Below are 17,445 nucleotides of genomic sequence, written 5' to 3' on the forward strand. Positions count from 1 at the left end.
ATATTAAATATAATCTAGTGAAGTATTTGTAAAGTTTGTGGTAAAAGCAAATCTCAAGTTTGTTTGTTTAAGTTTGATGACTGCCATAATCCTATTTGATTAATGTAAACTTCTGGATGTGAGATTGTGGTTTGCCAGTGCTAATTATCAATGCATTGAATTAATGCAAATGTTCCAGTACAAAAGGTCTACATAATATATGATAATAAGGAAACAAGATTTTTAAGTGAAGAGAGTTCTTCATTGAGGTCATTTCTATCATTGAGTATGAACAGCCCAAATCCAGGGAAAGGGTTATAAACCCTCAGAGCATGATAGGACCTCAGACAATTTCTTACCATTTCAATAGACAATAACAATGTGCAGGGCATGTGTGTTGGTGTCAGAGGAAGCACAAATAGAAACCTCTCAAATGTGTATGTCATCCCGGAGCTGCACAAAGCAAAAGGCAAGAGGAACAATACGATGTTCTAGGACATACTATCAGTGCTTAGGAAAGGGAGTGTTCATCTCAGTCAAAGAATCCAAAGAGAATTCTTGGAAAAGATGGTGTTTGATCTGAATTCTGAAAAGAGCATAGGCCTTTACGAGACAGAGTCAGGTGAGAAGATGAGGAGTTTAGAAACTTATAAAATGTAGGTCATTATGCAAATGTTTTAATGGAATGTTCAGATAAAGCAAAAATTTCACTTTGTGCATTTTGTACCAAAGATGACAGAGTCCTACAATAATGTGCCTCTTACAAGGATTTAGATAGAAAGATGTGAGTTGTGTGTCTTTCCAAACACAACTATACAACCATGACATCTCCCAAACGTTTTGTTTATACACAGATGTAGTCCTGCCTTCCCTCTTCCTTTTTAGTTTAATAAGGTCCCATTGCATATTTAATGCTAATTTCTGATTCCATTTATGTTAGATTTGTTTTCTAGCATTTTCTCAGTGGATTAATAGTTATGAGCTAGGGCTTCATGAGCTCTGAATGGTTTGCACAAGGCTTTGTACCTGTCGTGAACAGCATCAATGTTTAGCTCTACTGAGAACAAGGGCTGGGATCCAAGTCATGCTTGGTTAAGGACAAGCAGCCTGCTTTGGGTGAGTCACTTAATCTCTGACTCTCAGTTCCATCATCTGTTAATTAAACTATCCACCATTCTGCAGCAAGAGAATTAACTAAGATCATGAATACAAATACTTTGAAAAATATAAGAAACGAGGCAAGTGTAAAACATAAATTTTTATTTTTAAGGTCCATTTTCCCAAAGTTTTTAAATGTTCTTTTATTTTTGTTACTCATCCTCAGGCAAATTATTTCTTATTCTATTTCATTTGAGTATTTCCTTGCTCCAAATGCTGTATTTTTCTCTTCTACGATTATCCCATATTCCCACAGTAAAATCTTATTTCCCAACCTTTCCAATCCCCTCTCCTGATTTAAAAACCCTACTCTATTCTCACTTCTTAGAAGAAGGCTCACTAGTTAGGGCAGGTAGACTGTGTTCATGCAGGTGATGCTGGAAGGAGAGAATTTTATATCAAATCCTGAATCTGTTTATCATTTTTCCTTCAGGGATTCTATACATTATAAACCGAACAGGAGCGTGAGTAAGAAAAGCATATAATCTAGAAATGATTAGTGGGGAAAGAACAAGATCAAGATACTTCTTCCAAATAAGAGAAGACATTCTGGCATAATGGCTGTACTCATGCCATATAATGTGTCTACCTGGGTTGAGATTCCATCTCTGCCATAACCTGTGTAGCCTTGGGCAAGTTATTTAGTTTCTCTGTGCTCCAATGCCACCTCTTAGAAGAGATATTAAAATAATAATACTTATTTCATAAAGTTGTAAGGGGTTAAATCAATACAGGGAAAGGACTTGGAAGAGCACTCAGCACAGAATAAGTCCTCATAAAAGAGCAGCTTTTACAGACAGCACATTAATACATGAGAGATACAATCAGGTCTTATAGTAGCCCACTGGGAACTACCAGTGTTGTTGGAAGAAACCTACTCAAGACACAAACATATGTCAAGATGAAGAGGGGGAGGCTTGCCAAGGGAGGCAAAGAAGACCTCCTGAATTTTCTTCTCCCTCAGCTTTTATTGATCAGGAGCAGAACAGGGTGAACAGGATTACAAGGGAGGGAGTTCAGGCCATAAGGGGAAAGAATGACTAATGGCCATTTTGCTGACATGGAGAAAGGGCAAATTTGGTCAGTACTTTTTCTTTTGCTAATTAACAAAGGAAGGGACAATCTAGAACCTCTAGGCTAATTTTCTAAAGCCCTTTCACATGCATTCCTTTGTGTCTGCACAAAGGTCATTCACTCAAGGCTTTTTTTTTATTTTTTATTTTTTTACAATGACAGAGAGAGAGTCAGAGAGAGGGATAGACAGACAGGAACGGAGAGAGATGAGAAGCATCAATTATTAGTTTTTCGTTGTGACAACTTAGTTGTTCATTGATTGCTTGCTCATATGTGCCTTGACCATGGGGCTGCAGCAGACTGAGTAACCCCTTGCTTGAGCCTGCAACCTTGGGTCCAAGCTGGTGAGCTTTGCTCAAACCAGATGAGCCTGCGCTCAAGCTGTCAACCTAGGGGTCTCGAACCTGGGTCCTCTACATCCCAGTCCGACACTCTATCCACTATGCCACTGCCCAGTTAGGCTCATTCAGGGCTTTTAACTAAAGTTCCCCAATCCAAGTCATAGAAGGGTGAGGGTTAGATGGGTGATTCCCTACAAGGTCTCAGTTTAAAAAACTACCTCTGTATGATTTAAGTCTATGAGTTTTTATTAAGCATAATCTATATGCCAGTTCCACTGTTGGAATTTCAATAATGAAATGAAGGATATACTTCTTTATAAATCCACAATGCTCTTGTGTGATTGTTAACTCACATATTGTTTTACTTGATTGTATAAGATTATGCTTCCCCTAATTTGTATTCTACCTTTAATGCTAATTTATTTCTTATGACTATGACTACATGTGAATGTAGTCTACATTGCCATCTTTAGGGATTAAAGTTTTTTTTTTCCTTTTTATTTCTTTTCATAGCCTGGGTTGCTTAGTCACTGTCTGATTACTGGAAATTTGGGTTGTTTCCAGTTTTTCAGTAATACAAATAGCTCCTGAATGAACACCTGGAACACATTACCTTTTTCTTTTGCGTTGTTTCCTTGGGGTATATTCCAAAGATTGAAATTACTGAGTTGAAGGGTAAGAAAAGTTTTATAGCTCCCATTCCAAGTTACCAAATAGCTTTCAGAAATACTGAAGCCATTTGCAATGATAGCAGCATTCATAGACCTCTTTTTGCAAAGTGCTGCCAACTTCATTTAATTCACATTTTAACTCAAATTACTTTTCCTTAGTCAGCCAGGCAGACATCAGACAACCTCCTCCCATGTTCACCAGGATAAATTCCAGCAGCGGAAATTTCAGTGTTATCTACAAATAAGGAAACAAGGAAGGAGAATGGAAGCCTGGCGCTTAGTGTTAGGTAGTGGGGGGTGAGGGTGGGGCTCCAGATCAGAGCCTTCCTGGCAGGCTCAGGTCTTTGCCTTGCTATTTGTTAGCTGAGCAACCCTGAGCAAGTGGCTCAGTCCCTCTGTACCTCTGAACTTTCATAATAGGGTTGTTGTGAGGAGTAAAATAGATAATAGATGTATAAAGTCCTGAGGGTAGCACTAACATATCATTAAATGAGCTTTGTGAAATCTCACCATCTATTTCAGTCAAATGAAAATAATTTGAACCCTATTTTTTATTTTACTCTATACACATAACTGCTGTGTCATCGTTCAATGTGGCTAGTGATGAATTTATTGCAGTTATCAAAATATTATTTCTATGTTCTGATATTTAAAATACCAACTTCTGGAGACAATATGATGTAGGCAAAAACATTTTGCAGTATAAGAATCAGTAAATTATTTGCCCAAGATGAATTAAAAGTTAAATGTGGTATATTTATTTCTGGGCTATTTATGTATCCATATTGTGTTTCTTAAAAATTCTATGGTTTTGGCTCAGTGGCTGTGCTATACATATAATAACAGATGGAAGAGCCTAGAAAGGTCAAGTTCATTTTCCACCAACCTGTCCCTCATCTAGTGCAGGAATCTTTACCTGACAAATGGCCGTCCAATCTCTGCCTAAAAACTTACCTTTTAATGACATTAACATCATTATGCTCTTTGAAGTTTTTGCATAACTAGCAATAATTTAATCAGCAGTTATTAGAGTTTTGTGTGAAATATAGTCTACCATATGCACATATCAATAATGTAAATTACATACTGACAAACTATAAGTTTGGTAATTCATGTTAGAAATGCACACAAAGGCAGATCAACCAGAAGAGATGATCAGAATTTTCTGTTTTACTTCATGGGCTTCCAGCAAATATTCTTGTTTATCAGTGATATGTGCCAGCTAGCTGATTTAGGTGGTATGACATCCAATTAATTTATCACTTCATTATTCCTGGGTGAGTAAAGGGAGGTATGCTTTTGCAGGATAAAATAATGAGACCTGGATGGGAGCAGACATTTGTTATCTATCAAGACGTATGGGCACTCCAGATGAAACCTGGTATCTGGAGATGAGCACAGGCTCTTATCTGCCCTTGCCAGGTGTCCTCTACCTGCACCCTGAGGAGCTGTTTCTTACTGCTGTGTTGCGTGGAGAATATATATATATTGCAGTTACTGTCCAACAGCTGACAGAAGAAGCTGTGGCTTGAAGTTGTTCTTTGGCTAATCTCTATAGGGTTTCCTTAGTGTGTGGTCACCTCTCTCCAGCTCATTATTTGGAGTGTTAAACTACCCTGCAGGCTTCTTTGTGCCAACATGTTTAGACACCCTGCAGAGCTGGGATGCAGCCAACTGAGCCTGGCTGCCTCAGGACTGGCCGCATCCCAGGAACTTGCTATGGGTGACGCTGCCCTGCCAGTTGGCACTGAGGATGGTGCATGGATGGTGCTAATTAGTCTCACAGAAGCTGGGGTTTTGTTGTTTGCCGCAGGCCTGAGACTCACAGCCAGATAATGGGGAAATTTTATAAGCTCCTGGCTGTATGTTTTTAAGCTTTCTCTGACTATGCAAAGGCTAACGTTTAGGATCCTGGTGAGATGTCAAGGCTACAAAAGGTATTAAAGTTCACTTTAGTGAGGGGGACAGGTGTTGACTACATCATGCTGATAGGAGTGACAAATTGGTGGTCCCAGAAGACTGAATGCAACTCATAGATGTGTGACTTGCATGGAATTTAACTCGCATAGGATTGATCCTTTTTTAAAACCCTTTAGACATGGCTGCAAGCTCTAGTTCTGCCATAATAACCAATACCTAAACAACTAATCACTTTAATAAAAGCAACATGATGGGAACAAAGATAAACAGGTTTCTTCTGTCATCTTATAAACAGTTAGTTTGTACACAAAGATAGTTTCCAAAAAGTTATTTTAAAAAAACTTGTGGTAGCCTGACCAGTGGTGGCGCAGTGGGTAGAGTATCGTCTTAGGATGCTGAGGTCCAGGTTTGAAACCCCAAGGTTATCAGCTTGAATGTGGGCTCATCATCCAGCTTGAGTGCAGGCTCACCAGCTTGAGTGCAGGGTCCTCAGCTTGAGTGCAGGATCATCAAAACGATCCTGTGGTTGCTGGCTTGAGCAATGGGTCACTGGCTCGATCTGAGCCCCAAGTCAAGGCATATATGAGAAGCAATCAATGAACAATTAAAGTGATGCAACTATAAGTTGATGCTTTTCATCTCTCTCCCTTCTTCTATCTCTCTTTCTCATGTGCATGCATTAAATAAAATAAAATAAATTAATTAAAAAACATTATATACATGACTAGGGGGATTACAACAACTCTGTCAAGCAACTTTGTGTGTTTTTCTATTAATATTCAATTATCTTTTAGATATTTAAATACTCCATGAGCAGTGAATTAACTAATTATAAGCAGTGGCCTTTGTGTTCTTATCTCATTTTCCCCCTTTTCTGCCTATATTTCAGTTAACTTAGATTTTCAAACCTGTTGCAATAAAATTATAATTAATAATCAATGTTTAGTAAAAAAGTTTTTAGAGTCTTCACAGGTAACTCATGATTGCAAGTTATATTTGATCAATAAGATTTCAGTCCTGGAATCCTGGAAAAATTTGGATCGAATCTCTTAACTTGTTAATTGCAACACTTTATCTACATTTAAACTGTTTAGTCACTTTACTCTTTGCCTTTTAACAGCTGTAACCCAGGTGCCATATAATCCCTGTGAAACTACAAGAGCATCAGAGACCCAATTTGTTCATGCTCTATGTGTTCACTAGATTATCTCTGACCAAAAGATTCAAAAACAAGCAAGTTTACAAGAAAACCACCACCAACACTGTATTTGTCAGAACTCAGGTAAAATTTAAGGGAATTTTCTATTGGAAAAATATTATTGTGGACTTTTAATTTAATTTTTATTTTATTTATTCATTTTAGAAAGGAGAGAGAGAGATAGAGAGAGAAGGGGGGAGGAGCAGGAAGCATAAACTCCCATATGTGCCTTGACCAGGCAAGCCCAGGGTTTCAAACTGGCGACCTCAGCATTTCCAGGTCAACACTTTATCCACTGTGCCACCACAGGTCTATTGTGAACTTTTAGGTCTGTTCTCTGCCTCTTCCTTAGGCAGAGTCTAACTTCTGGGTAAGAAGGCAAGCCTGTCTGCCAGGACCCAACTTACGGGTTAACACTTAACAAAAACTGATCACACTGCCCCTGTTCTGGTCTTTGCTTCCCACACCCATACTTTCACTTATATTCTTATCTAACTACAAAAAAGTCTTCCTCTTCTTCACCCTCTTTCAAGGCTAAAATAGAATTCTGTCATTTCAGACTCAAATTGACACTATTCCAAAAATAATTATTGTTTGTTGTTAATAGTATTTCTAAATATTTTATAGCTCAACCTTTTTTTCAGACATCCCCAGAGATTGCAGTTAGAGTTTGACTAGCCATTTACTGAGAAAATTTATAATGACCAAATAGTCAGGAAGTAATAATCAATAATACAACAACTGACAAAATGAAGGGCGATATCTATATAGTGTATTCTGTATTTCAGATGCAAATAATATGTGGTACGGCTGCAGATTTACAGGCCCCTTCCAAAAATTCTGATGTCCTTAGGGGGCTGATATGTTCATATTTGTAATTTCCTGCTTTCTTAGCTTCTCTTTTTATATTTCTCAGTGTTACCAAGGAAATAAGTGTTTAGGTACAGTATCCATCCTTCTTTCTATTTCTTTTCATATACTTTACAGAACATTGTCAGATAGTTTGCATTTAGCAAGATCATGAACTAGCAGGACCATGAACTATGAACTGAATTAGTTACAGGAGTATAACTGTTACAATGTAGAAAGAGGAAAATTTTGAGTGAACCTTGATCCAAACATCATTTTGAATGGCTGAAGAGTGTTCATTCCTTCACTGCTTATTTATATAATTTATATAATTTCTACTTAGTAGGCACTACTGTGTTTGAGATACTGTTCTAAGAACTAGGGTTAAATTGATGAATAAGACAGACAAAAATTACTGCCTTCTCAAAGTTTACATTCTTGTGGTTAAGACAGACAATAAACAAAGTAAATATATAAGTAAATAACATAACTTCAAGCAGTGATTAGATATATAATTTTTTTAATTTAGATAATCCAGCAATTGTTTTCCTGTAGCTTTTATTCATGTGATTATGCTTAATTAAGCCTAGCTTATATCAAAATGTCTCAAAGTAAAATAGGATTTCACTAGAGAGCAAGACTTAACCAAAGCTCTCTCTCAAATAACTATGATAAACTGATGAACTCTTCAACTGAATCTCTTTTTCCTGCAAACTCCAGGTGTTCACATAAAGTGTGTGTCCCTCTAGGCCAGTGGTCGGCAAACTCATTAGTCAACAGAGCCAAATATCAATAGTGCGATTAAAATTTCTTTTGAGAGCCAATTTTTTTAAACTTAAACTATCTAGGTAGGTACATTCCTTACTGAGGTAGTGCCCGCCTGTGGTGTTTTGTGGAAGAGCCACATTCAAGGGACCAAAAAGCTGCATGTGGCTTGTGAGCTGCAGTTTGCCACAGTAGACTCTAGGCTATCTTAAGCACTAAATGTTAAGTACAAAAAAGTGTTATCTTTTTATTATGTCCACCTCAAATATCTTTGTGCTAAATCATCTAATGGGTATCAAGCCATGATCACAATATCAGTTCACCTTCATCTGAACCAGGGAGGTAAGGACCTCCAGACTGTGCATGTATGGGGTTGGACAGACAGGACTCTGGGTATCTGGGAGGGAAAGTCAGGGGCTGAAAGGAATCTGGTGCATTCTGATATTCAGAGGCAGGTACATCCACAACTTTTCATTGTTAGCAGGATGTGAAATAAACTTCTAGTCAAGTCATTTCTAAAAATGCAGGAATAACAACAACAACAAAAAACTGTTTTATAAGCTCTGTCTGATTTATACAGGGCTTGGACAAAGAAAAATGATCTGCAATCATAGATTTGAAATAAATAAGCATTTAGCACAAAGAATTATTATAGAAGAACTAGAACAGGTTGTTATGGATTCTTGTTTATTGGAGATTTCAGCTTAAGACTGAGAACCATCTTCTTTGATTAACTACTTGAGTGTTGCTTCTTTTTACCTTAGAATGTTGAAATACTTGAATTGGAATTTTGAAAACAAATCAAATTATTTTTTATTAAAAGTAAAATTTAATAGAATTTTAAATATATTTTGCTATCTTGAGTTGGGTATCTCTGTCTTTCTTGGTTTATTTTCTTTTCCTTTATGATAATATTATTTTCATTAAAATTTTTTCTAACAATTTTATTTAGAAAATTAAATTTAAATTTAACAGAGTGACATTGATCAAAAAGAGTACATAGGTTTCAGGTAAACATTTCTATAGTATTTGAACTGTTGATTATGTTGTATATCCAGCACCAAAGTCAAATCATTTTCCGTCAACTTATATTTGTCCTTCTTTATACCTTTCCTTCTACCCCTCCCTCACACACCTCACAAACCTCCCCCATGTCTCCCTCCCCCTGGTAACCACTTCACTTTTTTCTATGTACATGAGTCTCAGTTTTATATCCCACCTATGTGTGAAATCATACAGTTCTTAGCTTTTTCTGCTTTACTTATTTCACTCAGTATAATGTTCTCAAGGTCCATCCATGTTGTTGTAAATGGCAATATGTCATCATTTCTTATGGCTCAGTAATATTCATATATATATATATACACATACATACATATGTGTATATATATCACATCTCCTTTATCCAATCCTCTATCGAGAGACACTTTGATTGTTTCCATGCCTTGGTCACTGTGAATAATGCTGCAATGAACATGGGGGTTCATGTGTCCTTATGTACCAATGTTTTTGAGTTTTGGAGGTAGATATAAGTAGAGGGTCTGCTGGGTCATATGGTAGTTCTATTCTTAGTTTTTTTAGGAACCACCATATTTTCTTCCATAATGGTTGTACTAATTTACATTCCCACCTGCAGTGAATGAAGGTTCCTTTTTCTCCACAGCCTCTCCAAAACTTGTTACTGTATTACCTTTTTTTTGTTGATAATAGCCAATCTAACAGGTGTGAAGTGGTATCTCATTGTAGTTTGATTTGCATTTTTCGAATAGCTAGTTAAGATGAGCATCTTTTCATATATCTGTTGGACATTTGTATGTCCTCTTGGGAGAAGAGTCTGTTCATGTCCTCTCCCCATTTTTTAACTGGATTGTTTGCTTGTTTGTTGCTGAGCTTTGTGAGTTCTTTATATATTTTGGATATTAACTCCTTATTGGAGCTGTTGTTTGCCAATATCATCTCCCATTTCATTGGCTACCTATTTGTTTTGTTTTTAATATTTTTGCTGTGCAGAAGCTTTTTATTTTTTTATTATTTTTTTTATTTTATTTATTCAATTTTTAGAGAGAGAGAGAAAGGGGAGGAGCAAGAAGCATCAACTCCCATATGTGCCTTGACAAGGCAAACCCAGGGTATCGAACAGGCAACCTCAGCGTCCCAGGTCAACGCTTTATCCCACTGCGCCACCACAGGTCAGGCATCTTTTTAGTTTGATATAGTACCATTCACTTATCTTTGCCTTTACTTCCCTTGCCTTTGGAGTCAAATTCATAAATTGTTCTCTACAGCCAAGTTCCATGAGCTTAGTACCTAAGTTTTCTTCTATATAATTTTTAGTTTTAGGTCTTATATTTATGTCTTTGATCCATTTTGAATTAATTTTTGTGCAGGGGGACAAACTATTGTCAAGTTTCATTCTTTTGCGTGTGTTTTTCCAGTTTTCCCAGCACCATTTATTAAAGAGATTTTCTCTTCTCCATTGTGTTTTTGGCTCCTTTGTTGAAGATGATTTGTCTGTATACATGTGATTTTATTTCTGGGCTCTCGATTCTGTCCTATTAGTCTGTATGTCTGTTTTTCTGCCAATATAATGCTGTTTTGATTATTGTGATTCTGTAATATAATTTGAAGCCAAGAAAAAAGGAGGACAAAAAGGAAAAACAAATTTCGGTTTTGAGAGGTTTCTTCCAGTAAATGTCACTGTATTACAAGTTTTAGCTCTGTGAAGTTCCTGGGATGTCCTCAGCTGAGATGTTGCTGTGGCAATGATGTAGGCAGAGCCACAGTCGTGTTGGTGGGTGGGGTGTGTTGTGAGGGTTTTCTGACTTCCACCCTATGGCTTTGGCTTTATGGCTTTAGCTTTCAGGTTTTATGACTCTAGCAATGGTGATCTCAGGCTTCCGGATGCTACTTCCCACATTTCAACAAATCTGGGGACTGGATGTGGAGCCCCTCTGTTCTTCATTGGAGAGAAGAGCTCTGGAGAGCTAGCTGTGGGGATTGTCTCTGCCACTCTTGGTACTACAAAGTGAAGGAAGTGGTATCTGGGAGGCTGGGGGGCCACACTTTAGCTTTCTCTGTCTCTGCCAAATGCAGGCTGCAGGTAGACCATGGGACCACTGGCCGTGACCTCATACTCTGGCCGCTTTGGTTTATCTCCTCTTCTGCCCTTCTGTCTCACCACTACTCCCTGAAGCAGTAGACCCAGTCACTTTAAGTTTTCCTCTCCATACCCCTCAGACAAAATCTAGAAATCCTGAGCTTCTTTCCTCCCCATAGTCCAGCAGAGAAAAAAACTCCCAGTCACTCCAGGTTTGTCTTCTCTCCTCTCCAAGGTCCACCATGAATGCATTTTATCTTTTAACCCCCTTTCCACCCTATCCCACATTTAGTTCAGTGTATGAATCTTTCAGCACATCTGCAAGCACAGCTGGGGTTCCTTCACTGCATTATAGTTGTTCAATTTGTTGAAATTTCAAGGGGAGAGATCAGGGGTGTCTCTCATGTCGCTATTACTCTGACATTATTTCTAGATTTCTCCTGTTTTTGTTTCAGATAACCTAAACACCTCTCGCAATAACTCAGAAGCAGAATCTCTCTGTTCCTGTGGTGGACAGCAGGCAACCATAATTTTTTACCTTATGGTAGGATTGGAAAGCCTCAGGTTCCATTCCTAAGATATAAATTTGAAATGTGCTAGATTTTTATATTTTACTAATACAAGGTTTGAGGGAATGTTTCTAGAATATTATTGCTGATACACTTATCTTGAATACCACTAATTTTAGTAATTACACTCCATATCTAATATCTCTTTCACAAGCTACTGATTTTACCTTTGAAAGTGCATTTCTAACATTGGCAAAGCTTCATGTTATTGATGGCAGCTAAAGATCTGTGCAGCACTTATGATAGTGACATTTGGAGAAGGGCTTTCTGACCCCTCTGGAGGGTAATTTCTTTTTATTTTTCTACCAGTGATCCCTTGCTCAAGCCAGTGACCTTGGGCTTCAAGCCAGAGACCTTTGGGGTCAACTCAGAGATGAGGTCACATCTATGATCCTATGCTCTAGCTGGTGACCCTGTGCTCAAACTGGTGAGCACATGCTCAAGCTAGCAACCTCAGACTTTCATATCTGGATCCTGAGCATCCCAGGCCAAGGCTCTATTCACCGCATCACCACCTGGTCAGGCTGGAGGGTAATTTATCTATTTTTTTATTTGTATTTTTTATTAAGTGAGAGGTGGGGAGGCAGAGACAGACTCCTGCATGCACACCAACTGGGATCTACCTGGCAAGCCCCCTACCAGGTTATGCTTTGCCTATCTGGGGCTACTGCTCTGTTGGTTGGAAACCAGGCCACTTTAGCACCTGAAGTGAGGCTATGGAGACATCCTCAGCACCCAAGCCAAGTTGCTCAAACCATTTGAGCCATAGCTCAAGGAGGGGAAGAGGGGGGGGAGTGAGAGGGGGAGGGATGGAAAAGCATATAATGGCTTCTTTTGTGTGCCCTGACCAGGAATCAAACCTGGGACTTCCACACACTGGGTTGAGGTTCTACTGCTAAGCCAACCAGCCAGGGCCTGAGGGTAATTTCTTAATAGAGTAACTGTCTGCTCCTCAATGACATATTAAACCTGTCCCCCTCCATATTCACATAAAATTTCACAGAATTTTTGCTAATTGATTTAAAGCAAATTAAGAATGTCAAAATAGCATGAAATATCTTTCAATGTTTGTTTTTCTTCTTAAATAAGAAACCATTTGTATACATACAACTATGAAGTTAGATAATTTAATATTTTTCTTATTCCATTTTTATATTTTCACTGTCAAAGAAAAGAAGAACATTTTATTTTTTTATTAATTTTTTTAAAATTTATTAACTTTAGCCAGTGAAGAAGAGAGAAAGAGAGACAGGAACATCAATCTGTTCCTGTATGTGTCCTGACTGGGAATCAAACCCTGGCAACCTCTGCAGTTCAGGCAAATGCTCCACCCAACAGCTATCCGGCCAGGGTACAAACCATATTTATGATTTTTAATGCATTTTTCCCTCCTGAGGATGAAAAGGAGGTGAGACTCAGTCTAAGTATAACTTTATTTTGTTTTAAAAAGTTGCATTTCAGGTCATATTTGCAAATAATGTTCAATTTCACTGAGCAGAGAAGTGAGGTAGTCCAGTATAAATTACCCTGCAGCCTAATTTAGAGCATTTTATTCTCTGTTTAGCAATATTATGAAATGTACTGTTTAAATTAAGCTACATTATATTCCTTGTTGGAGTATTTCAAAACAAGCATAAGATGTCTTTGTAGCATACTTTGTAAAGGTAGGGAGCTCATTCAACTGTTTTTAACAGTGCATTGATTTTTAAAATATACTTGGATATTTTTTTTCTTCCTGTTCTTCTTTTCTGTGTTGGAGTTGGAAATGAAATCATATCTTTTTGTCATCTTCCATTATTTCCTTTTATGTCTCCCACATGCACCCTGGGTAATATCCTGGCTAGATATGATTGTAGGCTATTTTCACTGGCAGATTCTGATTTCATTGCCAATCAACAATGTTAAGGAGCATTGCCCCCACCCCCTTCATAGTCTGCACACTCCATTTGGAAATGAGAAAAAGTCTCAAAGGTAGCCACAACTATATTACCAAGGCAGGCAGTCAAGTACCCCCAGGGAGGCCCTAAGCTGGAGTGAGTGCATGTAAGAGGAAGAGAAAGTAATGAGCAGTTTTGAAAAATGAGGTTACATAAGTTAGAGCTGTCCAGAGATGCTCTGAAGGTCTATTAGACACAGTTCTTGAAAAGGGGTATAAATGAAACTAAAATGCAATAACGAAACTCTCCCACCAGAGAGAATTTAAAATGATTCCTCGCTGGAATTAATTGACATCATGAGAAGGGCGGAACACGCTTTGTCTGTTTGAAAAGCATATTCAGTGTTTTTGAAGAATTTCTGTTCGTAGCATATAATAAATGACTGGGAAATCGATACCTTTATTTAAAAAGATGCCGCCCGGTGTTTGATCGCACTGAGTGGTCATGGCCACCATCGCATCGGGGCATCTATGTGCATCTATGTGCATCTATGTGCATCTATGGGCATCTATGTGCATCTTCGGTGCTTGTTTAGTTGGTACACTTCATTTCCAAAACCTATCTATCTCTGTTTGTTTCTCACTTAAAAAATGTTTCTGATTAATTTTTCAGATCCTTTAATACTGACATTAATTGTGTTTGTCATGATTTCTCAATGGTACTTGTGGTTTATTTTTTTTATTTTTTATTTTTTGTACTTCTCCGAAGCTGGAAACGGGGAGAGACAGCCAGACAGACTCCCGCATGCGCCCAACCGGGATCCACCCGGCACGCCCACCAGGGGCGACACTCTGCCCACCAGGGGGCGATGCTCCGCCCCCCCCCTCCCCCGGGGCGTAGCTCCGCTGTGACCAGAGCCACTCCAGCACCCGGGGCAGAGGCCAAGGAGCCACCCCCAGCGCCCGGGCCATCCCCGCTCCAATGGAGCCTTGGCTGCGGGAGGGGAAGAGAGAGACAGAGAGGAAGGAGGGGGGCGTGGAGAAGCAAATGGGCGCCCCTCCCACTTGCCCTGGCCGGGAATTGAACCCGGGTCCCCCGCAAACCAGGCCGACGCTCCACCGCTGAGCCAACCGGCCAGGGCCACTTGTGGTTTAATGTAACTGAAATTTGTTCTTCCAGGTATTTTATCTAACTTTGTTTTAAAACCCAGGAGGAAGCTTCAAATGAAACCATGAATTCCCTTGTAATGAAGACAGAGAATCACAATCTTTGGATGAACTTTTATGTATCCATTGTACCTTTTCAGTGTTTGACTCTAAATTTATTTTTAAATCTCAGTTTAGCTGTTTGACATGACACTTTCATGTTTGGAACAGTCATGGAACCTGATGAAAGTTTGGTTTTTCTTATTCTTTTACACTCTGAGACAGTGTGATGGGAATTATTGTCTTTCTGAGACTGAAAGTAAATTAATTTTACTCTGGATCCAGAAGGTTCATTGTTTTAAGAGATTTGATCCTGCTGCTTGTGGCTTCTTGCCATGGGTGTTTTTATTGCTTTATGCTTTAAAGAACACATCCCATTAAAAACAACAAAATTATACAACTTATGGAAAACTTCTGGCCTACGGCACAGGTTTCTTAAGTAAAAGAAAACTAGAAACCAAACTGCTTCTTCCTTTCTTGTCTTCAAATTGTTTCTAGGGGGAAGATTATGCATAGGTCATTGGATTAAGCAAGAGCATTGTTCCCCCAGCCATGCACAGAGTAATAAGTCATTCTCCTTCTTGAAATTACATCTTCTCTAGGACCAGCATATAAACACAGTTCTATCTGTACTAGGAGTACGGGGTCATAGCTATTCACCTGGAAGATGATCCTTCATAATTATTCCCAGAAAGATACTTTGGAAAAATACTCTCTGCTCTTCATGGTTCAATGATGTAAAATGTTTGTACTGCATTTGTTATGGGCATTAAAGGCAGGGAGCTCATTCAACTGATAGACCAGTGGGTCTGGTGTTATATTTAGAAAAACAGTCAATTGGAAGATGGTAGAATACATGCCAGTTATACAGTTTGTTACATTTAATATCTTTGAAGCTATTGGAAGCATCAATCATTATAATAGCATCAAAATGTACATTGGTAGAGCCTTTAATCTTCACATATATATAAATTAATGCATATGAATCTCTCAGTAGTCTTATGAGATATGTAAGACAGTTGTTCTTTTTTTTTTATTTAAATAGATGAGGTAACTGTGGTCTGTCTTGTCTAGCAGGAAGTTAAGAATGGAACTGGGAGGTCAATATTCTTTTCTCTCTGTCTGCTTGGCTTGTCCTTTTTTGTAAAAGTGTATTGACTGTTCTTATTCCTTAGAAGAGAGCTCAACACAAAAAGTATTTGCTGAGTTAATTGTAGAAATGATGTCACTTAATATTCTGGAATGTATAGCTAACCAGTCAGGAAAACAATGGAAGGTCATAATAATGAAATCACGGTTCTTCATAATTCATGCACAATAAGCTTATTAAAGAGATAAAGGTGACATAAGAATCTCATTTTCCAAATCCTCATGGAAAATTGTTAAGAACTATCTGCTCTGAATGTATGAAAATCATAGAAAGCAAGGCTATATCAGAAATTGTTTTATTTAAACTTTCTTTTTAAAGCAAGAAAAATAGGTTCTGAGATTTTAAATGATTCCTAGGTTACACAATTAGAAAACAACAGAGATAGGAGTTGGATCTGTGTCTTTAAACTCTACTGTTCCTGGGCCCTACTCTTTATTATCTAGATGTTTGGATGCCCAGTTGTGGTCCCATTGAACTTCGCGCTTCTTTGGTGTGCAGCACCACATGGGTATCCCATTTCATGGGTGGGAAAATCCTGGTTGAGGAGGGTCTCCAGAAGCAATTAGTATGTCAGTGATATCAATATAATGTAAATCTCCCAAGCATTTTCTTGCTGGTCTGCTCACAGATGTAGGAGCCTACAGTGTTTTTGCTTCCACAATAAAAAGAACTTATGAAGAATCAACTATATATTTTAACCACAAGAGTTAAGAATAAAAGAAAAAGATTTTTTAAAAAGAATTTCTGTTCTCTAGCCATCATTGAAGTAAAGTACATATTGCCATGTTCTATTACAATTTCATTTATGCTGGAACCATATCAAAATGCTAAAGTGAGATTCTAAGCTGGCATAATTCTGGCTCAAGATGATATTTGGATAGATCAAGGCTATATGAAGTCAAAAATTGTTATGTAAGTAAGTAGTTTGCTTGGCTCAAGAACCCTAAAAGAGTGCTACAACTACATATAAAACTATTGACTGATGATCATTGATTTCTGGTTAAATAGTTAATACAATGTATTTAAGAATAAAAGGAACCGTTGAAATGAAACTCTATATGGAATGTACTCTGAAGGACCATAGAAATAGAGAAATAGAAATGTTGGTGAAACTAGGTTAAAAGTAAGTAGAAAGCAGATGTTTATTAGTGAAGCAGGTAGTAGGAATGGTAGAAATATTTAGTCACTTCTCTTTATCAGCTATTGACATAAATATTTTAATTCAAATGTTTTTGGTGCAGGTGTTTTAAAGCCAACAGATAAAGCCCACAGACACCCTAGGAGCTTCTTTCAGCTTTTACCCCTCCTAATTCTGGGAAATGTTTACTTTCCACTTTATTAATTTATATACTGTTTGGAAACATTTTAACTTTGGGTTTGTATCGCTTTTGTTTCTGGCATGAATTCTGTTTGGTAGTAGATCATTGTTTTGATATATTGCTAGGTTCAGTTAGCACTTGATAAATGAAATGGATCTATAGCTTTTTACATGCTATTTTAACTTTATTATATTTTATTAACATTATATTAGGCATATTATTTTAGAATTAGGGAAAAAAAGCAGTACAATATTGTTTAGTCTGTTATCTTTG

The 17,445-nt window shown here is 37.8% G+C and overlaps 1 protein-coding gene across 2 annotated transcripts in view; it reads left to right on the forward strand.

Moving 5' to 3' along the window:
* Positions 1–17,445, forward strand: part of PDE11A (phosphodiesterase 11A) — a 467,655-nt gene that overhangs the window by 71,771 nt on the left and 378,439 nt on the right. The gene's annotated exons all lie outside the window — the stretch shown is intronic.

This window comes from Saccopteryx bilineata, chromosome 5 (assembly GCF_036850765.1).
Source record: "Saccopteryx bilineata isolate mSacBil1 chromosome 5, mSacBil1_pri_phased_curated, whole genome shotgun sequence".
Lineage (NCBI taxonomy): Eukaryota > Metazoa > Chordata > Mammalia > Chiroptera > Emballonuridae > Saccopteryx > Saccopteryx bilineata.